The 27480-nt window shown below is 43.0% G+C and overlaps 1 long non-coding RNA gene across 1 annotated transcript; it reads left to right on the top strand.

Moving 5' to 3' along the window:
• Positions 1-202: 202 nt before the first annotated feature.
• Positions 203-27480, top strand: LOC142814088 (uncharacterized). Its single transcript, XR_012894804.1, has 2 exons — positions 203-299; positions 27116-27480. It is a non-coding gene; the product is annotated as an uncharacterized LOC142814088 (long non-coding RNA).

The raw sequence follows: 27480 nt of genomic DNA, 5'->3' as shown, positions 1-27480 counted from the left end.
AGCGTGAAACGAAATTTTTTCTACTGCGCAACGTTTTTATTCACTAATTAAAAAATAAATCCGCGAAAAATGTAAGTGACGAATGGTAAAATCTTAGTTACCCAGAACAGTATACAAACGTTTTCGTTGAGGGACTACATGCTGTGGCGCAGTAAGACAAGCGTGCTTCGGCTCCGTAGCCTTGGCTGTGCTGCCACAGAAAGTTGTCGCGGGGTATAAGCAAGCAATTGCAAGTATCAGTGATGTTTTCGCCATGTTTGCAACTAGACTTGCCATTTCTTGAGTCCCGTTCTTATTCGGTGAGAACAAACTTTTTGTACCGGCGTTTCTTATTTCTTAAATTTTGGCCCTCTCTTGTTCTTTTGTTTTGTTTTCGTGGGATAATTAAAATGCATAACTTCTGGATGCTGAATGGCGTGTACTATTGCGATGACTAATGAGACACTAAAGAGGAAAACCATCTCTCTGGTATCAGTAAATTTGAGCTCCGCTATACTGAATACTTCTACAATTACGTAAATTAAGGTTTGAGGCTTTTTTTCGTAAAGATTTATTGGCTGTTACGTTGGGGTCGTTACGCGAACAGCCGATGTACAAGCAGTACAGTTATAAGCGTTGACGGGCGGCGCTTCTAAGGAGAGAAATCAAGAGAAGGACAGGCGAGGATATTTATCCGGCACATTCACAAAGGTCAGCAATGTCAGTGGGAACCGGTAAACACACGCACTCGACGTGACGTGTGACCGGGGGACCTCGAAAGACGCGCCGACGGGAAGCCAGGTGCGTCGACTTGCAATGCGCATTAGTCCTTTCTTTTTCCAGCAACAAATAGCTTATTCGATTGAATGACAGGCCTACTATTTCCGCCTTAAATAAACTCTTCGAACTATTGCAACAGCCCGTCGCACGGTTTATAGCACACTCTGTTTATCATCCACCCACGTGCTGTGCATCAGTGTGCCCTGTATTAGGAGTCTTAGAGGTGAGTGGGGGGCGAGGACGGGCGTGGTGGCTGCCGCAGCAGTTTACATAATGTGGCAGTGCATTTCCGCGTTGCGTCACAGATGGCGAGAATGGCGCACTCGCGATATCTCGCCGGATGGGGCTCCAACTAACGACTTTCCCCTTCTACCGAGTCGGGACTGTGTTGGCATTGAATTGGAAGATTTCCCGGAAGGCCCGGATGCAAGGACGGCAACCGTCGTTCGCACGGCGCAATTTACCGCGGCGCCATTGCCGAGGACGCCGAAATGAGGACCGTTTTGGCTTCGGGCCGAGCGAAGCACGGTAGGGATCAGTGTCGCTGGGCACGCGAGTGCTATTAGAGCCCCGCCGTAACTGCCTCTTTCAACGGCGAAGCAAGCAGCCACCTTCGGAGCTGGTGCGTTGCAAGCGTCGTTGAGCACGCATTCCGAAGCGGTGGACGCCGCGATCTTGACTGCCTTGAAGACGAGCTGTAGCGGCGAAGGCCGACCGCAGGCTTCGCCGCGGCCTCACTGTGCGGTTGCTTGCCTCGCGCCGGAGCAATACGCCGGCGACGGAGTGCTGCGAACGGCGCCGGCTTCGCTTAAATAACGACTAGTGCTTCGGTTCAACGTTTATTGCGTGGTGACAGGGACGGCATCGGAAGATGCCACTTTGCCATGCTTCAGAACGTCTGCAGGGCCAGCGTTATTTTTGTCTGGAAAACAGAAATAAATATAGCATTCCTTCAAGGCAGTTTTCTGATAATGTATGCGTTAATAAAAATATTTATTGCGTTGCTGAACTAAAATGCATTATAAAAAGTTTCACTTACGTTCACTATATAACTACAACGGTTATTTCAAAGCGTTACTAAGACAAGCTATCGCTATTCAACATAACTACAAAGTGATGTATACCGTTTGTTCGTTGGAGGGCGTGTAAGAAGATATATTGTTTCGCGGTATGCTCGTTTTTGTAACAAACAAAAAATGAAATAGCAGCTACATCGAGAGAGCAGTGGGCTTTACATATAATGTCATAACGTGATTGTGAATAATATGATTCTGAGAAAGGATATTCCTTCAGAGAGGCACAAGAAAGGATCGTTTTATTGATTTTCATTACCGATGGAGACTAAGTCGAATTGCTATTTTGATCGTGTGAGCTGAGCCATTTTTAAAAGAAGGTTTCCGAGTTTTCTACACAGTGTCCATATTTGGGCTCCATTTTAAAAACACCCTTGTATAACGTACCGAAAAAGAATAATATGTAATTGTAATTCTTACAATATTATTGTAATTCTTACAATAATATGGCGAGTTGGGCCACTTGGTTTATGTTCATGTAATAAAATTTGGTTGAAACTCACCGAGAAACATGGACCAGGAAAAGTAGGCAAGACAGCGCGTACTGTCACAACCGAGTGCAAGCGCTGTCCTGAGCGAGGAATCATGTATTTGCTGCTTCGTATACTTTTTTTGCTTACTAATATAGCTTTCGTTCTCGGTGTGAGCGCTGTCCAGTTTACTTCTTGTCCATATCTTCGGTGTGCTTGAACCGAATTTTGAGACACACAATAATTAACCCGATTACATACTTTCTTTCGCCTGAAAAACGACAGAGAAAAGATGGTATAATGGAAAAATATGTCTCATAGCAGTTTTTTTACAGCTGTTTGTTTTATCAAAGATTTCGTTATGCTTTTGGACAAAGAAGCACTATACCCTGTATTTAAAGAGCCAAATAAATATGTAGTGCAGGAAGTTTTTAGGACTTGTAACTCTCTATATGGGCCGAACAGCACTCTCTCGTTGTTGTGAATATATAGTTGGTGGGCACAAAAAATTCTCATTACGGATGGCAACCAGGTGTGGAGTTCGCACGTGCACTGCAAACAGTGGATTTTTTCGTGCATTATCTGGTCTCTTATTCAAATAACATAACATTCGAGCTTAACAGCGGCTGTGACAAAATAAGAACAGGAGCAAGAAGTATAGTAAAATCAGTGTCTTTCGTTTATGCCTGCATGTGCATTTCCAATCGTGCTCAATGGGCAAAACAGAGCAGCAGGACATGTTAATTGACTCCGATGCGTTTCCACGAGCTTTTTGGTTTGGAAATTTCCTCCCGGATATTGCACGGCATGCCTGTAGAACTTTGATGCATTCCGTGACGCATTGTAAGGCTTTCTTTCTAACAAGATGCTAAGTTTTATCATCATCCCCCTGTGTTTTCCGGGCTAGTTGCACCGTTTTACAGTGAGAGCTGTTATGAGATCAGAACACGGGTCACGTGGGGCGCTGTAATTGCCCGCCGTCACCGCCACTACCGGCGGCGGTGTCCGTAAGCAAGATTGCAAGAAATACGAAAAAAGCTTAGGAATTTAAAAAAAACGCCAGGCGCAGCCTGGCGTTTTTTGCGCAGCCTGGCGCAGCACTGCGCAGCCTGGCGCAGCACAGTCCCAGAAAAAACTAGAAGAGCGACCTTTCAAAGCCTTGTATAAACATTCTTTAGGTAACTCCTGCAAGCACACTTGCTTGATACAGCATTCATAATAAAATTTTATGGTAGTAGGCCGGCATTTTCTATGCTATATTTCATCATTCTTCTGAGAGCGTGGTATCCGCTGAGCACTTGCAAGGAATTCTGTGTCAATTGTTTATGCAGTGGTTAGCGACGATGAAGAATCACGCCTGGAGTGGGTATGCGCCGTAGTTAATAGGTCAACAAGAACAAGCTTTTGTAAATGGTTTGAGCATTGGACAACCTACCCGTTACGCTATTCGTAATCTGCGACGACTGGTTGCTCTTTCACTGTTGTAAAGCACTTTATAAGTCCTATTAATGCGATTTTTTTTCCCGACAACAAGCCTGCCCAAGGCAAGTTGGCCAACAAGTCTTAAACACCAGTGTAGCTCACATCGGCATGCTTGAGAAGAGAGAAAAAACAGGAAGAAATGACTAAGTTGTTCTTAAAGGCGGTAAATTAATCTGTGATGAATGCTCAACTCGTGTGATTGTTAATAGTCAACTATCCAAGCCTGTTTCTATTCGCTCTTATGTAAAACAGGTATGCCCAATGTTCTGTTTGCACTTTATCCAGAACCACTGTTCTTAAGCATAATATAGTCGAGTCGAATTCGTAGCTTCAGTATATTAGGCAGAGAAGTTAAAATATCAGCTTATGCAGACGATGTGGCTTTCTTTTGCACAGATAAGCCCAGTGCCGAAAATGCGGCATCTACTATTGAAAAGTATGGCGTAGTATTAGGAGCTCGTTCAAATGCGTCTAAGAGTTTAGGACTGTGGTCTGGCTTGTAGGGTAGCACGCTGAACAACTTCGCAGGAATTATTTGGACAAGAACTCCTCCAACATATCTCGGTGTACCATTGCATGCATATACATTCAGTGTATATTACTGCAAGGAGTGCGTCCCCAAGCTTGAACTATAAGCCCAGACACTTGTTCCTTATCGACTTTCAATCTTTGGGAAACCTGAAGCTTGCAATACTTTCTTAGCAACAAAGCTTTCCTATGTATTGTAGTTTATTATCTGGGCAAGATTTTATATACAACGCTTTTATTGGATTTTCGCTACTTTCATATGATCGCCGACTTTTGAGCCCACGCGTCGTGACAACATATTCAAGCCAGTTAGTTCACGGGTTTGGATTAAAGACCCCTTTATCTATGGCAAATAGTGTCACGCTTCTTTTTGCGAGACAGTTCTCATCCTGTAATCCATTTCTTCTTGCAGGTTACAGTTGTTGATTGCTTACCAGACTTAATTGTTTCATCAAACTTCTCCGAATGCCCGTATTCGTGAGGATTCATGCAGGAAGTTTACCTTGCAGTTCAGTTCTTTAAAGCTCACTTTTCTGTAAAATACCTTTTCACAGTATCACGCAAAGTGTTGTACAAGGATCTTCCAAGTATGCTCTTCCCCACTCCGTATTACCGCTCACTGTACTTCAATCTTTCAAGCCACTAGGTGGTGAAGCGAGTGCGCAAAATGTACATTCGGCCGATTTCAAAAACGGTATTGTATAAACTCCCCTCTGAAACATCGGTGGTAAATACATGGTTAAAAAAAGGTATTCTTATTCCGTCTGTTAACTGCCGTCTATGTGTTGTGCCAGAAAAGATTGAGCATTGTTTTATTAGCTGCAAAGACACTATTCTGTTTTAGGATGTCTTTCAGTGAGTACTGAAAAATTGTTTCATTAATAATTCCCACACCATACGTTATATTCTGCCAGCATCGCTTGATGAAGTGCCATATAATATGTTTTGCTCATTGGTTGCACAGCTTGTGGAAGACACGAATGTAGGACCGCAATGGTGAACCCAACATCTCTTCAAGCACACACTTCATTCAAATGGCTATTCACCTCAAAGGCATTTACGGCGACCTAGACTTTAGACCGAACTGGTACTCGATTTGACCTCACCTCTTTCTTGTTTACATAAGACGATGTGAAGAACTCTATATGTGAAGAACTCACGCTGTGCTAGTCATTAGGCGTTTACAAGTAACGCTTGAGCTCTCATTGTCGCCATTTGATTGTCCTTTTGTTAGCTTGATTTTGTTTTTATTGCACAAATACTTTACTAAATACCATGGCAAAAGAAAATCATCGTGGCTCAGCGGTAGAATACTACGCTGACAGACAGCAGATCGAGGTTCGAGCCCTACTGTGTCATTGGCACGAGGTTCTCTTTTTATAATTTTGTGTGATGTGGTTACCGGTGGCGTCAGTGTATAGACAGGTAGATCAAAACTTTATTATTCCCAAAAGAGGGGGCCAGACGAGAGGTAGGTTAAGCTGCTTAGAGGAGGTCAGCGGGGATCCCTTGGGACACCGTGGCGAACAACTATACGGTGCCGCGCGTGACCCGAGGTTTGATCTCTTAACTGCAATAAAGAAAAAAAAATTCTAGCCCGGGTCCACTGCGTGCCGGCCCAGTATTGTATCATTGTGCCACGCCGGTGTTTTTTAGGGGCGAAGCTCCTTATAGCGGCACCCGTTCGTCCCCCGTAGTATGTAACAAGTATAACATTTTGACCTCCAAGGTGGTGCCGGTGAGAGACTTCTTCTGTGCGTTGTTGAACAATAAAAAATAGTGCTCAATGTACATGTCAATGGCTGCTAATGGGGAATGAGAGACAGGAGCATTCGGCTTTTAGTTAACGCGCAGGCTGCGATCACCATTAGCAGCCATTGGCATGTACATTGAGCACTATCTGACAAGAAAGGTTTGCTACGTTATACTCGCTGGGTGTAACCTCCTTAGCTTTAGAAAGGTTTAGCGAGCGTTGAGCCGCAGTGCCATGAATAAAATGAACTTGTATATACCATGAATGAACTCGAGGTGGTTAAAAATGGGAAGTAGATACGAAGCGCAGGCCGTAAGAAAGTAAAAGCCGAATTCTCCGCCTCTCATTTTCCATTAGCAGTCATTGGCATGTACATTGAGCATTGAGCACTATCTGACTGAAAAAGTTTGCTACGTCATACTCGCTGGGCGTAATCTCCTTGGTTTTCGAAAGGTTTAGCGAGCGTTCGGCCGCAGTGCCATGAATACAGTGAACTAGTATATACCATGAACTCGAGGTGGTTAAAGGTGGGAAGTGGACCCGAAGCGCAAGCCGTAAGAAAGTGTGCGTGTGCCACCTCTCCTTTAGTCCTTGGAATGTCCGCTGGATGGCGGTGCTTCTATATGGGGAATATATGATGAAAAGATGCGAGATGGTGGTACTTGGAGTGTTGAATAGATGGACGAACGGACACATAGACAGATGCATGGATGGACGCATGAACGGACGCAGGGTCGGCTGCATGGACGAACGCAGGGACGGACGCACGAACAGACGCACGCACGGACGGGCTGATGGGCGCATGGATGGTCACACTGACGGACGCATGGACGGACGGAAGCAAGAACGAATGGACGGACGAATTCTTCGCCCCACTCTCCATCATTCACTCCGTGGATATGCTGCCATTTTTTTTTCTCTCTATTGCACTGTCAATATATTTTATACATATGCCACACACAACCCACCAGTGCGCGTAGGGCTGGCTGTATTTACTTTCGCACCTTAAACTTTTTCAACGTGTCAAATATACAAAGAATTTCATCGCTTGCCTTTCGATGTTCCAGCACTTCTCTTAGCTTCGTTACCTGTTAAATAAAATGAAGAGGTCATACGAGACACAATATCCTTGAACAGGCAGAAAGCGAATACCGTATGCGTCGATGAGTAGCTCCTTCATCAAAACTATCTGCAGGGCATCCCAATAAAACACAGCGTCCCAACAGTCTATAAAAACAAGTTCCACAGTTTCTGCTTTGTCACATAATACACAGTTCATTCCCCACGGCGCAAACATACCTCGTTGTTCAAGCAATGTTTTCACAGGTAATGTGTCAGTGTGAACTTTATAGAAAAACGTTAACCTCCATATGGAACTAACATCTTTTTCACGTGTTTCAAAACATCGCCACCCTATCTCTCCCCATAAATTGTTCTGTAGAGTAGGATTGGAAAAACTATGTCTACCAGGTCTTTCTGAGGGCAGCCACTGGGCACGCTCAATAAGTATTTCTCACCGATGCTTGGAGCTTGTTTGTAAACTGGCCTTAGGCAGGCTTGATGTCCGTAAAGGAATCGCGTTAACATGAGTAATAAAGCGTTTGAGTACACCAAGAGAATTTTAAGGGGCCTCACAATGCAAATTGCGTAACGAGTGGGTCGTCCAATGATCCAATCTACCAGAAAACTTCTTCTTGATCCCCTATTAACTGTGACGCATACGCACTGCAGGCATAATTCTTCATCGTCACCGGGTGCTGCATCAAAAAAGTTGCACAAAAATGATAACAAGTGTGTAGCGAGCATAGTATATGATGGCATACTACACAAAAATTATGAATATTTGTGGCGTAGTGCGTACCCAGCAAGTGCGCTTGCAGTAGTCACCCAACCAGTGAGTGTTTCGAAAAGGCTCTGAAAGACCGCTCTTCCAGCTTACGCTGTGACTGTGCTGTGCTTTCCGTGAAAGCCAGGCTTTTTTTTTTGAACGATGATATCGTATCAGCATAGTATTGTCGCGTTTTCTTCATTGGATACATTGGTGCTGTATAAACATTAGCTTTCTTTGATCGCACGTGTCGATGCAAAATATATTGGAGACAAACTTGTAGTTATAACCTTTTTAAAATTATCGCTGTCTCGTTTTGACTAATGCTGGAAGAACTAATTAACGGCTTTAAAATGGAGGGCATGATTGTCATTTGGTGCATACTGCTGTTGTTGGTGCCTATGCTATATTCAGTGTGTAACTGACAGTATATTTGTGTACAGTAGTGTTTATGCAATGCCTGCACTGTTTCCTGTAAAGTGCATTTCATTGAACACAGAAATCAGGCAGGTACCACATTCTTGTAACTGAAGAAGACGCAAGCTTCGCTGCACTTGTGTGAGATCGATGTTCCGCAGCGAGCATGGACGAAAGATTTGCAGTGAAGTATACTTTGCACATCTGATGTGAGCACTCGCGTCTTTGCGTGCCTTTCTGAAAAGTACTTCAACGAAATAAATATAGCGTGCCTGCAAGAGAATACACGCTCGTACGTAGCTGCGCACGCTGTGGCTGTGGCAGGGGATCGATGATGATGAACGACGTCTGCGTTCTTTGTAGTGAGTCACGCAGTAACACTTGTCATGCAGTTCACAATCTGCGGTGCCACTTGAAATTCTACACTTATGTCAGAAAGTAATATGCCTGTTAATGTGTGAAATCATTAGACGTCACACATGTATATCAATTTTTTAAAGCAGCTTCAAGCACAGGTAAACCTATATCGATGAACACTTCACAAGTGTGTGAACTGCCTCTGTTGGATTGTGGCTGTAACCTCGTTAGTGGGTGGCGCGCTTGAAAAGATGTTATAGACCAAAAGCCATATGGCCACCTAGGCCAGTGTGTGAGGGGGTACTCTACAATTTCTCCTGAATTAGTGTAATTTATAATAGGTATAGCGTACCAGTGATAACCAGTGCTCTGCTCTTTACCAAAAAAATGACAAAATACGTTACTCGTTACGCTAGCAAAAAGAATTGCTCAAAATCTACGAAATGCCATTTTTGCTGTTGTTGTGATGTAGTCAAAATTTTTTATCTCAGCATGTTCACCATCGGATACCACAACAACAGTTTTTAAACTCAAATTTATATTTGGCTGAAACCCTTAGCCCGCACTTTACTTTTAGCAGAAGTACTGATAAAACGTGAATAGTTGCACATGTTTGCCTGAGTTTAGCAATATCATATTAGCATAACCTTAACTGAGAGTTACGTGGGATGGCTCATAACTCTGCGGCACATGGGAAAGCTCCTTGTAGAAGACGCACGAAACAGATGATGTGAAATCATCGTTATTCTCTCAGTAAAGTGCGCGTGGATTCCTCAACACTTTTCAGTAATTCTGTCCATGTCCTTCTACTAACGAACAAAAGCAGGAAAGAAATGCTTAAATTGAATATCTCCTCCACTCTACATGAAAGATCTTCGATAAGAACATAGCAAGAGAAATAAGTTTCGCATCTTTATTCTCTACTACAGGCGAGGAAATTGCGAGTGTTTATGCGAAGGCGTTGAACGTTTGCCTCACTCGATCGTGACTAACGCTGTAAATCGAACGACTAACGCTGTAATGCCGCATTTGCAGGTAGATAAAATCAAACACTATTTTGCAAACAATACTGGTAAACAAAATTTTTAGGAGCAATTTTCTGACGACAACAAACACTTCTGGAATATAATGAATCGCTGTTTTCAAGCTGCCGTCGGACAGCTTGTACACCTCTCTTGGTGAAGGCGTCCACACCTACGATAAGTAGGCGCTTCATGGACGCATTCGGCTGTGAGTAGCGAAACGGGCAAACTTTGTAACGAAAGGAACACCCACATATTAAAGAAGGTGCTGAAAGTACAATTTTAATCAGACTAAGTATGAACAGAACCCCAACCCTAAGTGCAATCTGGATTTTATGGAATAATTACGCCACATGTATCGTTGTGCCCTCTTTCATAATACCACAGCACTGTCATCACAGTACGGTGCCAACCCATCCTGTTTCTTTGAGTTTATTTTTTATAAAATTAAAGCTGAAGAAACGATAATCAGTGATGAGTTTCTGTGCGCTTTGTGAGAAACCACTTGAATGCATCCTCAATACAGGCAGCAGCATGGGGCACAGCACCACAGCAACAACGGAGCACTTACGTATGCTGCTCTTGCAGCATAAGTAAGTACTACCCTGCTTGAACTCGTCATCGACTTAAATGCTTGGATTAAATGTCCAATGTGTGTACTTACTCCGGCAGCAGCGGATCTACTAGTATAGCAAAGACTGTTTTACATGACAAGATACGTCAAGCAATCTGGGTCATACAGTGGCGCGTCTATTGGGAAGTGCATCGATGGAAACCACCGTGTACGACAACCGAGACCCACTTTCCTTAGGCACGGCATCGCAGCGAAAACAGCGCACTTACCAATGCTGCTTTTCCAGGTTTGATATTGTCACGGGTTGTCACGTGGACGAAGGGGGCACACTTGATGTTCAGTTGAAACTGTTTATTCGGCCAAACTTGTGGGCAGAAAACTGAAGGTCAGATTACAGCAACACACGGGCACTGATAGCGGCCAACGGAGCGTTGGCAGGCGATCAACTAGAAGCCATATTTTAATTACGTGGGTCCCGAAATGTGGAACGAAATGTGCCAAAAACCTAATGCCACAGGCCTAAACGTCCGGCGACGGTTGAAGCGTGACTAGGTGAGAAAAGGACGGACAAACAGAACAAATAGCTCGGTATAATTTTTTGAGTAGTCGTAACTTTACATATGCCAAGGTTAACTATAAACTTACTTTATGTTGTATCTGGCACCTTGCTAAATGATTGACTGCCTCAATTTTCGGTCGAGTGCCATAAATAGGGAAGGTTGGTGGCGCATACAGGCAATCTGCTATCAGAGCTTGTGTTTGGTTCGGCGCATTGTCGGGTCCACGAGGTATCACTGAGTTTTCTGTGGTGACTTCATGCGTGCCTTCCGTAGTTTACCTATTTTGCTGTTTACTGGTGTGAGCCTACAGAATGAACTAGCTCGCAGAATGCGTAGATAGCCGCTCCTGTGATTGCCGACTGCTCTCGCTGGCACTCGGCAGCGTGGCCTCGCCTTTGGTGACTGTGAATGCGACAGACTAAGCAACAAGACACGGTACTCAATGGCGACCAAAGCTATATTATCAAAGCTGCTCTTTCGCTGCAAAGGGTTTTCGATGATTGGGCAACGAGAGTTTTTGAACTAATATGCTATAGTGCTCGTGAACAGTTGTATCGCAATTCCAACTGTGAACGTTTTTGTGTATGTTGTAAGTACATTTGACTAATAAAACAGCTCTGGTTCTTTCGTTTTGTTTTTTGTTTCTTTTCTCTTCCGCATGCAATTAGTGAGCCAAAAGACGCAATAAAACCACGTATCATTTAACGGCGCTTGAAAAGTCAGCAATTAGAAAAAAGTTCAATTTCACGCTATGTAGGGCGACTGCATGACGTTGATTGCACCTACTGTTGTGATGTCACATTTTATTAGATGTCGAGGCCAGAGGAAGGGAAACTTAACACAGGGTTTATTTACATTGTGCACATGGTGAGCTCAGACATACAAGGCGAGCTCCTCTACATGGCGCGCCGTCGAGTGGGCCGAGTGGCTCATTCTAAAGGGCACGTTCCCCCCAAATCCCTAGAATGCATGCAGATGGCACTGCCCACTCACGTGTCACACACAACCTGCGAGGGTGACAAGCATACACCGCTCACGTAAACGTCCATAATTGAAGCGTGGTAACGGCACTGAAATGAGGCATCAACGTGGTTTTTCGTCGTCTTGTGTGTGATGCTGGGCGAGGAATCCCAAGCTTACGACAGCATACATCAAAAGGGCCGCCGCCACCAAGCTCGAAAGGGTCCACCGAACTGCTCGCCCAATCGACAGAGATATTCGCTAAGATTTTGCTACCGCGTAACACTTGTCTTCATCTCGTGAGATGGGTTAAGGAAACTCATGGCACGGCGCTTTGCTTACCGGCGAGGAAGGGCAGTACGCGACAGATATAGACCAGCAACCGTCCGGTGTTTTGTTTTTGAGAATCTAAACAAGGCCGCTCCCTTGCGAGCCCAGGCATGGTTTGCAACAACGTGAAGATATTGATACGGCTGCGAGCGCATCATTAGCGTGCTATATTGTCAAGGTGTCATGAATATCATGTTTGCACCAGTCATATATACCTTCGTCATTCATTCACGTCACGTTACACCAAACTTGATATATGTGAAGCAAGCAAAATGACCGCGAGTGCCCTATGACCTTCTCATGCAGTCATGTTTCCGTGACACGCATCATGATTATCAAGTGCCATTCCCTTCGTCGTGTGTCATTTGCCGTGTCATTTGCCTCATCGTCCGTTGGCACCACGTAATGCCAAATTCGGAATATGTGAAACTTGCAAAACAGCCACGAGCGCATCCTGAGCGCGTCATAAAGTCATGTTGTAGATGACACGCATGTCGTGATTATCATGTACGGCCGTGTCATTTACTTTCGTCATTCATTCACGTCACGTAATACCAAATTTGGCATACGTGCAAATAGCGAAACGGCCGCGAGCGCATCACGAGCGTGATATGTAGTCATGTTTTTACATGACCCGCATGTCATGGTTATCATGTTTGGACCAGTCATATACCTTCGTCATCCAATCCCGTCTCATAATGCCCAATTTGGTACATGTTAAGCTAGTGAAACTACCGCGAGCGCACCATGAGCGTTGTGTTTAGTCATGACTTACACGACATGCATATCAGGATTTCTACTTTAGCGCCTGTCACTTAAGTTTGCCATGCAGTCATGTCATACCATACCAGTTTTGCAATCCGAAATGTGGACAAAACCACTGCAAGAGCAGCAGAACTATGACATGTAAAACATGACATTGTGACATGCATGTCTTGATTTTGATGTCAAGACTAGCCATTTATGCTCGTTATAGAGTCGTGTTATGCTATAACAATTATGGTATAGAACCCATTATCCAAACGGCCAAAAGAGCTGAAAGTCGTAGGCGGTAGATAGATAGTTAGATAGCCACTATCGCATATCATCGATTCCCACTGTACGTGGGATCTGTCATATTTTTTTTTACTGTAAAAGCAGCTACCCAACCAGATGATTCCGAAACTGGCGAAAGCTAATTCTGCTATGCTACTGATCCCAGCCGCGTTGTTATCAAAAAGAGTTGGCAGTCTTTGCGAAAAACTGAACTTAATTCTAGCTTGGTTGGAAAACGTACTTTCAATGAATACGTCCAACTCCGAGGCAGTGTCAGCTGAAAAGAAATATTGAAATGCTCGTCAGGCAAGAGAGCGTAATTCGTTCATGTGCGGGTGGCTCGTCTCTATATCGCCGAAATAAAATACAACTCTACGTCATTCTTACAAAATGTGCCGTTCATGAGCCCATCCGCACCGTGAGTTAGTAATTTTTTATGAACAATCCCTTCCTGTGTGTGACGTGTTGGCCTCGTGAGATAGCTACCCGTTTTAATAAGAATACCTGGGATTTTTAGCCGAAGTTATGATATCATTAAGAGATACGCTCGAGGAGGGCTCCAGAAATTTCGTCTTTGCGGTGTATTTGAACGTGCACAAAAACGACACAGTGCACGGACCTCTATAATTTAGCCACCCCCAAAATGCGGCCCCTGTGACAGAATTTGAACATACCCTTTTCTGCTGCAAGATGGCGGCCAATAGGATATTTTTGTTTTTAAAAGATTACTGAACATACATATTCCGTCATTTGGGACACTGACTTCACTGCCGTATGTTTAAATGCACGATTTCAGGTGTCCGAAAACGGAAGCATCCGCCCAACGCGCATCATCGAGGTGGCGAATCCAACAGTTTTTACTGATGTCTGCAGCTGTATTGTCAAAACTTCGCATTTGTTTGCCAATTGTGTTTGTTTTTTTGCACTTGTTATAAACCAGAGACCTCGTTTTTTGTTCTTTTTATTCATTCTGATTGGCGTCCGCGGCTCCGAAAGTACCATGCATAATAGCTGGCCTCAGTCACCTACAGCTGCAATCACTATGGCACCTTCTCCACATAACGAGGACAGAAGGTCTTCGTTTGAAGAGGCACCATTGGTCCACCTAAATACTTTCAACACCGTGATTGTGCACTCGAAGAGGCCGCCTGGTGTATTGAAGGCAGTCTTCTCTCAGTCTCCCTTGTCTAATTTGCTTCGCCAGTAGCCTGTCTGAAGGTATATTGATGAAAAGTATTTTGACGTTGTGAAGTCGATGAAGGACGTCATTTATTTGGGGTAGAGGGTATACGGCCTTCTTCGTGATCTTGTTGAGACGATGATAGTCAACGCAGAAACGTAGTGTTCTATTCGTTGTGTTCACGAACACCACCGGTGACGCCTATGAACTCTTCGAAGGCTGGAAAGTACAAGCGAGTAGCATTTTGTTGGCTTGTTTCTTCATGCCCTCGCATTCTCGTGTCGAAAATCTTCATGGGTGCTGCCGGAGTGGCCTGGCATTTTCTTCCGTCACGATTTGGTGCTACGATTTGATTAACAATGGTCTGTTGGATTCCTGGTGGTGACGAAAAGCAATTCTTTTATTTAAGGAGCAGGTTTTTAAGCTGTTCTTGTTTATGCGTTGGACGTCGTCGGAGTAGATACGGCGGAACTGGTTAAGGCAAAAGCGTTGCTGTGTTCCAGTATTTCTTCGATGTAGGCAACCATTGTGCCTTTGCGGACGTGCTTGTACTTATTGCTGATATTCGTGAGCATCACTGCGCACGGTGGCTTTTCTTGCGACGCAAATATGGCGGTTGACGGACAGCTGCTGATTTCCTGCAACGAAATTTTCGAAGTCTTTTGGTTTCGTAGTCGGGACCGGAATGATAGCGCTTGAGCGAGGAGGGATGGTGACTTGGTCTTCCAGCGCATTCGAGGCTTGGCGTCCTGGCTGCGTGCAAGGTGGTAGGACTTTTTCTGTGGATAGTGCTATCAAATTTTCTCTCAGGTCGATGACGGCATCATGAAGACTTAAGAATCCATACAAAGGATGGGACCTCTCGAGCAATGCTGTATATTGTACGACGAAGCTTGCGGGATAAATCTAGCTGTTAATGATGATTTTGGCTGTGTAGATTCCTGATGATGTAACAAGGTGACCTCCAGCTGTACGTATTTCAAGGCCTTCCCAGGTGGTCCCAACTTTCTTCAACTTCCCTGCGAACGTCATACTGATGACGGATTTGTCGGTTCCGGCACTGCGCTCTTTCCTGTCTCGTTTTTTTTTCTTCAAGTTTGTGCAGCAATTCAATTTTTTCAAGTATGAACCACCTAGTCAGCAAAAAAGTATTGCTTCATCAAAGAGAGCTGTGACGTTCTGGCCATCGATAAGGAAGTCCAGCCCGCCAGTTCACCACCCTCGTTGCAGTTGGGTCGTGGCGTCGAATCATGGCTACGACGGCTTGTACCGCTGTTTTGTCGTTGCATCGTCAGGTCTTCAGGTGGCCGCCAGGCATTGATATCGATGCTGCGCTCGGTGTGCGGCAGGTTCTTGAGGCTTTCGTCACATCATCGTCGTTGTCGGCTGTGGAGTTACGGTAATTCGTCGTACAGCAACCACAGCTCCATCGGTTGCGGCCCTCAGTTTTTATGATACAGGCTAGGCATATCTTCGCCCCTTCGTAGTGGTATAGGGGCTAAGGTACTCGGCTGCTGACCCGCAGGTCGTGTGATCGAGTCCCGGCTGCGGCGGCTGCATTTACGATGAAGGGGAAAATGCTGTAGCTTCATGTGCTCAGACTTACGTGCACGTTAAAGAACCTCAGGTGGTAGAAAGTTGCGAAGCCCTGCACCACGGCATGTGTGATAATCATATGGTGGCTTTGGGACTCTAGACCTCTCATCCCCACATATAAATCAGGCATATCGTCATTATGAGCTCTAAATCAGAAGTCAGAAAAAAAGTATTTATCTCTTAGAAGCATTGCTTACTTGTCACTTAACGTGCATACACGTGACACCAGATTTCGGGAAATGTGGGAGGTTCCGCATTGCAGAACTACTTACGGGGAACAAATTTTGTGCATACAGTTACCACGTCTTTTAAATAAACAAGTTTCGTAGCGTGTGTGTCTTATCAACTTTCCCTTTTTGCACTTCAAATCTTTTGTATTGCTATTCTCTTTCTTTTTTTTTCAGTGATTGCTTTAGCGGAAGAATTTCGCTCGTGAAGCCTAGCCTACTCTATGTATTTAGGTTACCGACTTGATTCAACACTTCTTGTATGATGCTTACAATTTCACTTTTGTAAAAGCACTGTAATATGTAATTTTTATTTCTGACTGTCTTTTTGTATATTGTTTCTTTAACTTGGACGTCTGTACTGTATTACGTTGCCTGCTATGTCCTGCTTGCTGTCTGTGAAATGCTATGATCAGTGGACGCTTTCAAGCCCATTTTAGAGGCTTTTTGTTCAGTGCCCCCAACGTCACTGTACGCTGTATCTTGATGTTGAAAATAAACCGAAATTGAAAACTGAAATTGAAATTGAACAGATCAGCCACGGTTTTGCCAGTGCATTGCCGATGGTGCGGTGACATGAAGCAGGCAGGGTGGGGTTAACGATATGATCCCCGCGTTGTCCTCTGCGCTGTTGCGAGATAGTCAGTGATGTCACGTGGTCTCTCACCCCGCTGTGGACACGGCGCGTCGATGGTGAAACCACGTAGTCCCATATGGTGGTACTAGCAGCTGTGGTACGCTGGCCCAGATTCACCCCAGTCATGACAAAGTGCGTGGTGGTCAGGGGCGCACCAGACGCCAGTCTTCTTAGAAGAATAACGCAGGCCGGCAGGGGGTTGGTATGACATTGGTGGTGGTGGCGTTGTTGTCTGGAGGTAGAACTGCGGCGGGGCAGTGTCCTCACGTGGGCTGGGAGGAGGGCAGCGGCACACTGCAGGGGCGCAGCTTATAGCCTCCGGCTCAGGTGGCGCTTCTTCGGGGATCCCAAGTGCCTGCAAACTTCTTCGCGGATTATGTCTTTGATTGAAGTAGTTTGAGGCTGCATCGAAGGTAATAGCTTGCTCAGCTCCACTCTCACGATTGCTCCAATAGACTCGCGCAGGTCGTCGGTGCTTGACTTCAGTGCAGTTGAATGATGCGCAGTGGTTGTACTGCATATTCCGCATCCTAACCTACCGTTGCTAGCAACTACATTTCGGCGAGAAATGTTTCTTCGATAAAATAGTAGGTCAACTATTTTGCCAAAAATGATTTTCTCACAAGAAGCAATAAGTTGACAATTTTGTTTCAAAATATAAGAGATATTCACCTGAGGTGAAACGCCGCAAAACAGTGCTCCTTTCTCCGCAGAAAAGGGCGTCGTGTGTAGTGCACAGCCATCTCATTTCTGAGAGTGCTTGTATATACTATTATAATCTTCGTCTTGATCTCCTCAATGAACTAACAAGCAGGAACGCTCTATTGAGGTGATGAAGACTGTAAATATACCTTGAGAAACAGCTTCATTAGAACAATAGAAAATAATATATCATCGTGCTTCTAAGGGCCTTCATGCATGCTGATCATGCGAGGTTATCAACTTCAGCGTCGCCGTACTAAGTATACTGATCAAGTACAGCTTTTCATTTCTAGATTTCTTGGTATTAGCAACTTGGATGACATGATGATCAACTCTATCAAGGTAATACTGGCAAAAAATAAGCAGTACACTTGCTATGGGTCCTTCAATCGAGTTTGTGGGCTAAATGGGACGTGCTGGAAAACACACCAGGTTGAAATAAGAATCGCACAATAGAGAGAAGTTTAAACTTCCGCAATACGTATTGCGGGGTCCTGAAGACGGCTGTCCAGGAACACCTTAGAGACGATACCGAGTCAAAAAAAGAACTTGTCTTTTCTCATCCAAGCCCCAGCCACGACTATGATCATTAAGATGATGATGATGATGCCATCATTCATCGTTTTCTTCTTCTATTTTCAGCATGCCCACCTCCACCACTCCCATAACACGTACCACCAGCCTGCTATGACCCTTCATGCATGGTGGTCACCCCAGGTGACGACCAAATTTTGACATAGCACTCTGTACTGACCGAGTACAGCTCCTCATTTTGAAATTTCTCAGCGATAGCTACACATGCCACATGCTCTCCTACACTATGCACACAATAGCTACATCACATAGGTTCACATTTATGAAACTACCTCGGCTCCTCCATAGCGCGCCTTGAGGACGATAGCTATATTGAGGACCAAACGAGGTAGCTTAAGTTTTGTCAGATTGTCGAAAGGTTCAAAATATGCCCAATTCATAATTCGACTCGCAGGGCCTACGTGTTTTGAAGAGAAAAAAAAACATGTAGAAAAGGAGGTTACCTGGGATGACCACCGTACTGGAATAAGTTCAGCACCTTTTCTATGGCTGTGGCCTCCGTAAGAAATTCATTGACAGTCTTGAGTGGATTCCGGACAAGTCCCGCAAACAGTTTTTGATTGAACCTTCGCATCAGTATACCGCAGCTTTTTCTCCTCAGCCATAGAGGGGCCAGCGGGATAAAAGAGCCGGGTCATCTCTTTGACGAAAATTGTCATGTGTTCGTTAGGGACATTAGTTCGTGGGATTGAATCCCGGATGCCGTGGGTGCCCTTTCGATGGAAGTGACAATGCTGTAGGCCCATGTGCTCAGATTCGGGGGCACGTTAAAAAACCCCAGGTGGTGGAAATTTCCGGAGCCCTCTACTGCGGCGTCTCTCATACACATATGGTGGTTTTGGGACGTTAAACCCCAGAAATCAGTGAAATCATGTTTTCGTTAGGGAATTGCGCACGTATCTGGTGCTCAGACTAGGTCAAAAGTATAAACCAAGGCGATATAAATACAAATGCTGAATAAAAGCTTTATTTAGGGAGAACATCGAAGCTTGATGCCACCACATATGCCGCTACATCAAGTTCCACTGTGTCCTGTATGTCAAAAATACTCGTGGAAGTCACGTAGAAATGTGTTGGCACATAAAACATGCTCAGAGGCTCTACCTTTGCGTTTGAGTTTGAGTTTATTCAACCACGTGACAAGTACACGAAAATACAATGTATACGTAGTCTGGTGCGAAGGAAAAAAAGCTGCATTTCACAGCTTGACTAGCCCCTTCACCCAAAAAAAATGTAAACTACAAATTTACAAAAAATTACAAACATTACAGGCAGCAGAAAGCGACAATACAAAAAGAAACACGCATGTGGCCCATGCCAGCAAATAATAGAATCACAACTCAAAAATACATACAAAAATATTCATAACAAAGCAATGCATGAAAGAATAAAAACTGAATAACTATTACAGAAATCACCCAACATTCATTTACAACACAATCAGCTCATCCGATTTAACATTTCAGTTTTAGACAATATACGCAGATTATCAGTTGTTAGTTTCCATTTGTTCATCACACTTGGAAGGCGGTAACGTAGTGTTTCAAATCCGTAGTTTGTGCGAGGACAAGGTACGTGCCAACTCTCCGTACAGCGAGTAATGCGACTGGCAGGATTTGGTTGCAAGGTGGCCAAGGTGCGTAAAAAGATACTTTATCCGCATATTTCTGATTTAAAAGCTGACAGAAGCTGGTATTCGTAATAACAGGTAATTCTTAAAATTCTATATTTTGCAAATATTGAAGCAGTGTGTGCATTATAGGATACACCTTCAATTCACCACAAGGCATTTTTTTGTAACACGACCAGGTTCTTTAGAGATGCTTTAGAGCCTGTAGACCAGACCAGATGACAACAGTGTAAATGTGAAGAAAAAAGAGCATTGTACACTGATATTTTTTGTTTCACAGGTAGTATGTTCTGGCATCGACACAACACACCTAGAACTTTACAAAGTTTGTGACTAATGTGTTCTGCATGGTAATTCTATGCCATATGTTCGTGAAAATGAACACCGAGAGTTTTAACTGTTTGGGAAAGTTTAATTTCAACGTTATTAAGTATTAGCTTGTGAGACGTTTTAAATGACCTGGCTTTCGCACAAAACAGTACAGCCTTGCTTTTAGAGCAATTAATGTATAGAGAATTCGCCACAGTCCAGGCATATATTTTATTTAGCAGAAACAATGAGGTCATCAGCCGTTTCCCAAGAAAAAATATATACTAGTATCGTCCGCGTAGATTACATATTCTACAGAGCTGTCGATACGTACAATATCGTTGATAAAAATATTAAATAATAGAGGTCCCAAAATGCTACCTTGAGGTACGCCATTCTTAACGTTCATGGATGATGATAGCTCCCGATTGATTGATACACATTGTTTCCTATTAGATAAGTAGCTTCTTATTAAAGCTAAAACGGTACCGCAAACTCCATAACAGTGAAGTTTTTCTAGCAAAATATCATGGTTTATTCTATCGAAAGCTTTCGAGAAATCTAAAAATATTGCTAGGGTAATTTTGTTTGCTTCTATATTTCTTAGAATCAATTTCTTTTGGTATATTAAGGCACTTTCGGCTGAGAGACCTGACTGAAAACCGAACCGTGATGGCGTAATAATGTTGTGTTTATTACAGAAATTTGATAACCGATTGAAAATAAGTTTTTCACACCCCTTAGAGAAAACTGGTAAAATCGAAATTGGTCTGTAGTTTCCTAAATTGCTTTTGTCCCCACCCTTATATGTAACCGTTACTTTAGCGTTTTTCATTCTCTGAGGAAACAGCCCAGTAGTGAACACGAGATTATAAGTATGTACTAAGCAGGCGCATATGAGATCAAAAATGTGTAGTATAGGTTCTAATTTTAAGCCATCTATGTCCTCGCTTTTACTCAATTTGAAATGCTGAAAAACGCTGATGACCTCTTGCGCGTCTGTAGGATTTGCAAACACAGAATTATTTAAAGCAGGAGGCAAATAACCTGATGAATCACAATAATGACTACTGTCAACTAGTGAGGTAAAGTACTCGTTAAGTTTGTTTGCTAGTACTGCGCCCTTGTATATTTTATTTTCGATCACCAGCTCACTAATATCATTAGACACTTGTTTGGTAGATATAATAGCATTAAGTTTGTTCCATAAGTGCTTAGAATTGGTGACACCGTCAAACAACTTGAAGTGATAATCGCGTTTAGCTTCGTTTTGTAGTTTAGTGAGTTTATTTCTGTATACTTTAAAAGCTTTAAATTTATCTGGGTCTCGCTTTATCAGAAACTCTTGATACAACCTATTTTTTTCTTTTATGATATTGAGTATTGCGGAAGAAATCCAAGGTTCGCGCGCCCGTTTTGGTCTCTTTAAAGCTTTGTAAGTAAAATGTTTTTTGTACACTGAACATAGAGTATCAATAAAACAATCATAAGCAAGATCAGCAGAAGAACTAGATAGAACATTGTTCCAATTGAGAGTTCTAATTTCCTCTCTAAAAGAAGATAGCGTTCGCGGATTAATTTGTTGAAAGTGAGCGGCAGGAAGCATTTGACTCCTTACACTGGTGATGTTTTCTATGACTAGATATATGGGCAAGTGATCACTTATCGGGGCACGCAGGACGCCTGCCTGTAACGTACTGTTTGTACTACTTGTGATAAACAAGTGTAATAGAGTAGAAGTGGTATCAGTAATACGTGTTGGAATTGAATTACGTTTGTTAAGAAAAAAGAAGCAAGAAGGTCTGAAAGTCTCATCTGTTTATGTGCGTCGCTCAACATATCTATGTTAAGATCACCTCCCAGTACTAGTTTGTAATTAAATTGGTTTACAACGGAAAATAGGTTTTCTAAATATTAAATAAATGAATCAAAATTGCCACTTGGTGGCCTGTAAATTGCAACAAAAATGTAGTTGTGATACTGTAATGTTAACGCCTCGAGGTCATCGGTGCACAGAGACAGATCTTCACGATACTCATACGTTATTTCAGCTTTGACATACAAGCATACACCACCACCAATTCTCAATTTTCTATTTTGGTACACAACATTATATCCGTCAATACTAAACACGTCTGTTTCACTACGGTACCAAGTTTCAGTCATCATAATAACGGAAAAGAAAAAATTGAACTCATCAAGAAACAAAAGAAAGTTTTTTTCTTTCGAACGAGCTGACTGCATATTAATGTGAAGGAATGTCATGGGCTGCCTATAACGGCCACTTACATACGAGTTAAATTCAGAAACGCTGGAATACATCGCCATTGTTCACAGCAGAAATATAAGTCTACTATTAAGCTAGACTACTTTAGCGAGATCCGCCTCAGAAGTTACATTTAAAACAGGTGTCCTGTCTGCTTTCCGCATGAAGATCCCGCCTTGTGATACCCATACATATTTCCATTCTTTTTCACGCCTTGCTTGCCGCGCCTTACTGAGCAGAACCTTAATTTCTATGCACAGGTGTTCATTTATATATACAGGGTTACTGTTGTAAAAACCAAGACGAGTGCTATCTAGTTTAATCTTTTTTGCTGCGGACAACATTTTGTCTCGCGCCGTTCTGGTGAGAAATCTGACGACAACATTTGATTTCTTTTTATCTTTCGATAATAAACGGTGCGCGACGTCAATGTCGTTATCTGTGACATCAGTTCCTAAGCACTTGGCGATGTTTGTGACAGTTTTCTCCAAGTTTTATTTTTCGATTAGCGGAAGACCTTGGATTTCAATATTCATATTTCGGCTGTTTTGCTTCAGCTCTACAATTTCCCGTCTAGCTTCTTTCAGGTCCCTCCGCAGTTCTTCGTTTTCCTTACGGCACTGCACACTCTCAGCCTTTACCACGTCAATCTCCTTGCGAAAAGCCTCCACGTCAGTCCTAAAGAGCTCAAAGCTCTCATTCATGAAAGCATCTCGAACACTTCCAAGTTCAGTGACTATTTTAGTGTTCGAGGAAGCGACCTTAGCTATTTCATATTTAACTTCAGTCGAGAACACGTCAAGTCTTCCCACCAGATCACCTAGAAATTTCACCTCCCACCAGATCACCTAGATCACCCCCATGGTTTCAAGCACTTCAAGTAAAAAATTGCACGAAAATGCTCTTGTGCACACAAAACAAGAGGCAAAGTTTGAAGATTAAAAAGAAAAACACTGTTGTGACGACAATGACCAATAAAACTTCAGCAGCAGCAGCAGCGACGAAACTAGGTGCATATAATGTTCAATATGAAAGTAACCAACCTGCAAAGAGTGCAGACAGTAGGTTAGCGTGCGTCCTTTCGCCGTCGCCGCTGCTGCCTGAGTGAAGCCAGTTGCAAAGAGACAACGCCCCCAGCACAAACTTGATAACAGCTTGAAACTGCAGCAGGCTTAAGTAGATGGCGGTTTCGGTAGCGCTGTCCTGGTCCTGGTAATGGTAAAGCCACAGCAACACAATTGTATAAACGGTGTGGCACTCAGGTCTGGTGGCAGAAGACGACTCCAGATGGAATGGCTTACACTTTTCTATTATTGGTTATCGAAGACAATGACAATGAGGTCTAGAATGCATCTGAGCACAATGTCATTAGACTTTGCTCGCAAATATTGCAAATCACTACAAGTGCCGCGGAGTTCGAACGAGTTTACAGACATGGTCACTTTGCTGCCGGCAATTACCGGCCTGTAATATAGAATTTGTTCTTTTTAAAGATGGAAAGGGCGTTCAGGCTTCACCTAATATAATAAAGGATTCCAGATTTTCAGCTCTGTATGACTTTTCGCTACCTAATTTACAAGCAAAAAGAAAGCTTATCGAATTTGGCAAAAATGAAACAAGCCCTACAAGCTAGTCATTGATCGTCTCGGTACGAGCGATAAAACTTACATCTTTGATAGTGCTATTAACGCAGTAAAGCTGTCTGCTAGATAGCAGTGGCACAAGCATGCGAATATTAAAAAAAAATGACGTCGTAGGAAGTTTTTGCTGGACGCGTCTGTTTGATTTACTAACATTCGCAGCTTACTGTGCAAGGGTGATCTCATTTGTTCGTTTCCGGAAGATAGTCTTTCTGATGTCCTTCTGCTGACTGAAACATGGCTGACACAGATTGTTGTTGCTAGCGAAATTGTTTATGGAAATATGAATTATAATGTTATACAGCGTGGTCGTCAAACAGAACGTGAGAGAGGTGTTCTCATTGGTATAAAAATATTTATACCTGCGTTAGTCATCGATACAAACTCAAGCTTGGTTATTGTTTGTGTAGCGTGCACTAATTCTACCGCAAAAATGCTGCTAGATGTATGTCTCCGTCCACCCTTTTCTGAAGAGTCATGTTATTCACCACCAAATTCTGAACAGTCATTTATAGATCATCTTCGACAGCACCACTTTATCTACAAACAAATGCCACACAAATGTCTATCTCTTCGAGGATTTCAACTTGCCACACATTGAATAGAAAAATTATTCATTCACATCCCGCATGTCGCCTGACTTAGTGGACGTAGCACTATATTTTAATTTTTCTGCAGTGATCGACCAGCCAACAAGGGACGATAAAACTTTTGATTTCTGTATGACCATGGATCCCGATATTACTGGTGAAATTTTATTCTTTAACACTAAAAAGTTTTCTCAATGTCGCGGGTGAAACTAAGGTGAATAAAGAGGTCTGTAAGGCGAGATGTAGGGGTATGGGGTCGGAATTGAAAGATTTCTATAACTGCGTATTTTTGCTCTTACTGTTAATTCGTACTGTTGATGAAAATTGGTCATTGTTTAGAGATAATATTGCCTTAATATTAGAAAAGTACGGGGCTTGAGGTTTTATTATCTAATGATAAGAGAAACCCTTGCTTAAAGAAAAACTTGCCAACCTTGAGAGATTAAAAGAAAACGCCTCTATCAGACTGCTGTGCATGCTTCCAGTGCCTATGCACGGAATGTATATAAATAATGTCCTAAAAGTTACACTTACACGTTATTCCCTGCAAAAAACAAGTATTTTAAACATGACTCCAGGACTTCATTATTACAAAGCAAATAAAGAAATTTCGCCATCAACTGTTGAATATATTACGTTGAAGGGCAAATATTATTTACTTCTACCAAATGATCAGTGTGCATTTATAAGTTTCTTTGTGCTTCATGTAGTGAGATCATTCTAGCTTTCCTGGTTTTGCGGAACTTGATTAGCACTTTAAGGAACCTTTAAATAATAACATAGAGGCCATCACCAGACTAATTAACAACCTCAATGGGAACCGCCGCGGTGGTCTAGTGGCTAAGGCACTCGGCTGCTCACTCGCAGGTCGCGGGATCGAATCCCGGCTGCGCCGGCTGCATTTCCAATAGAGGCAGAAATGTCGTAGGCCCGTGTACTGAGATTTAGGTGCACGTTAAAGAACCGCAGGTGGTCGAAATTTCCGGAGTCCTCCACTACGGCGTCTCTCGTAATCGCATCGTGGTTTTGGGACGTTAAACTCCACAAATCAAATCAAATCAACAACCTTGAAGTTTCTGCTTCTAGTGTTCTTGATAGTATGAGTTCAAAGATAATAAAATATGTGACTTCCGCGTCCTCCCAAATATTGATTAACATTTTCAGACATTTGTTTTCTACTGGTCAGCTTCCCATGGACTGGAAAATCGCGAAAGTTCTTCCTGCATATAAATCAGGGTGTTAAGATCAAGTTGAAGATTACCATTCTTTCTCGTTAACCTCTATCAGCTGTATATTAGTCGAGTATATGTTTGCTTCTCACATTATTTGAAATTATTTTGAATCGAATCATTTTTACGTGAACACGGCATCGCTAAAAGGTTTCTCTTGCGATGCACAACGTTTCCAATTCACGGCAACAATAAATTGGACATGAACTTTTAAACAGCTTGCGCATTCCTACATTATTCGAAGACCTTTCACCGTGTTGCCCGTACTGATTTTCGAACTATCTGCCCTAAAATAGGACTCCTTAACGCTATTATGACTCTAAAATTTCCTTTCATTTTGCGAACAACTCGCAATTATAAATGATTTTTATTCGGATCTCCCAGAGCCCAGTCCAGGAGCACCCCAAGGTAGCGTCCATGGCCTTCTACTGTTCCGAATTTTTAATAATGATCTGCCGACTAATATTTCTCCTGCATACGCTTTTTTGCAGATAATTGCGTCGTTTATAAAACCAGAACATTTTACGCTGATGATGTCTCCCTTTATAGTGACGTAGACCTCGTTAACAGTTGGTGTAAGAAATGTTTATAGAGTTTGAATACTACTAAATGTAAATTAATGTCCGTTTTCATAAAACCCACTTTCCTCTTTTTTGTACGAAGTTCACAACATTGAAGTACCTCGAACCACCTCATACAAATGTCTAGGGCTTGCTATAAACAAGCTAGCTGCAACTATCAGCTACAACTAGCTCACTTCACATTTGTGTGTAAAAAGTTACAATATGCCCCTTATGATCTCCATTTAACACAGATTATTGAAGTCATTGAAAACAGAGGAGCTCGCTTCATCACTCAGAACTACGAACGTCATAGCAGTAAGTTACAAATGAAACGTGGTGTCCATTTACAGTCATCAGTGATCCGCTGTAAGATAGTCCTAATTGCGTTGTTTCACAAGTGCGTTCATTGCATGAAGACGTCTCATTTCCTTCTGCACACACCGGATAGCAGGTCAGCACCTACGCAAAATCAGCGCATCTTTATACGTTTTTTTCGACAGAACTTGCGCATGCACCATATCTGTTTTCTCACAGGCATTCTAACTGTCGAATGATCTTCCTTATGTGGTAGTTTCAGTGGCAAACAGCAAGGTGTTCCGAGAGCAACTTCACTCCTGGCATCATTTCATAGCCCCTTAAATTTGTGTGCATTTATTGGTTATAGCATTTTCTTTGCAATCATAGTTTTATTTATCAGTGACAGTGTTGAGTCGTATGTAGTTCGTATAGTTCGAATGTACACGTTCTCATTGTTCATTTTCTTTGCATCGATACGCACAATACCCTTTCTGCTTTATCGTTCAGGTGCTAGCTGCATGGTTGGATACGCCTGCAGCTCATGCCGAACACCTTCGCAAGCTCCGAATATATCGCCAACAAGGATTGAAGTCCCAAGATCAAGGTTTCATCAAACTCAAGTTTCTTCGCTTTTCGTAAAGTAATTCCGCCAAACATACCAGCGTCTGCAGATGCTTTCTGCTGAACAACTTCTCAGCACGTAGACAGCCATGTTGCTATAAACATCGCCGGCAATGGTCAGATTGCATGGCAGTAGTGCATCTGGCACGTACGACAGGATGCTAAGGTCTTTCTGCTATATTGTTCAGCTCAGTAGGTGCATTCCTATCCGTTTCTTTAGAAGTAATAAACACTGTTTGCTGATGCTGCAA

This window comes from Rhipicephalus microplus, chromosome 4 (genome assembly GCF_043290135.1).
Source record: "Rhipicephalus microplus isolate Deutch F79 chromosome 4, USDA_Rmic, whole genome shotgun sequence".
Classification (NCBI taxonomy): domain Eukaryota; kingdom Metazoa; phylum Arthropoda; class Arachnida; order Ixodida; family Ixodidae; genus Rhipicephalus; species Rhipicephalus microplus.
This window is presented reverse-complemented; position numbering and strand designations above follow the sequence as displayed.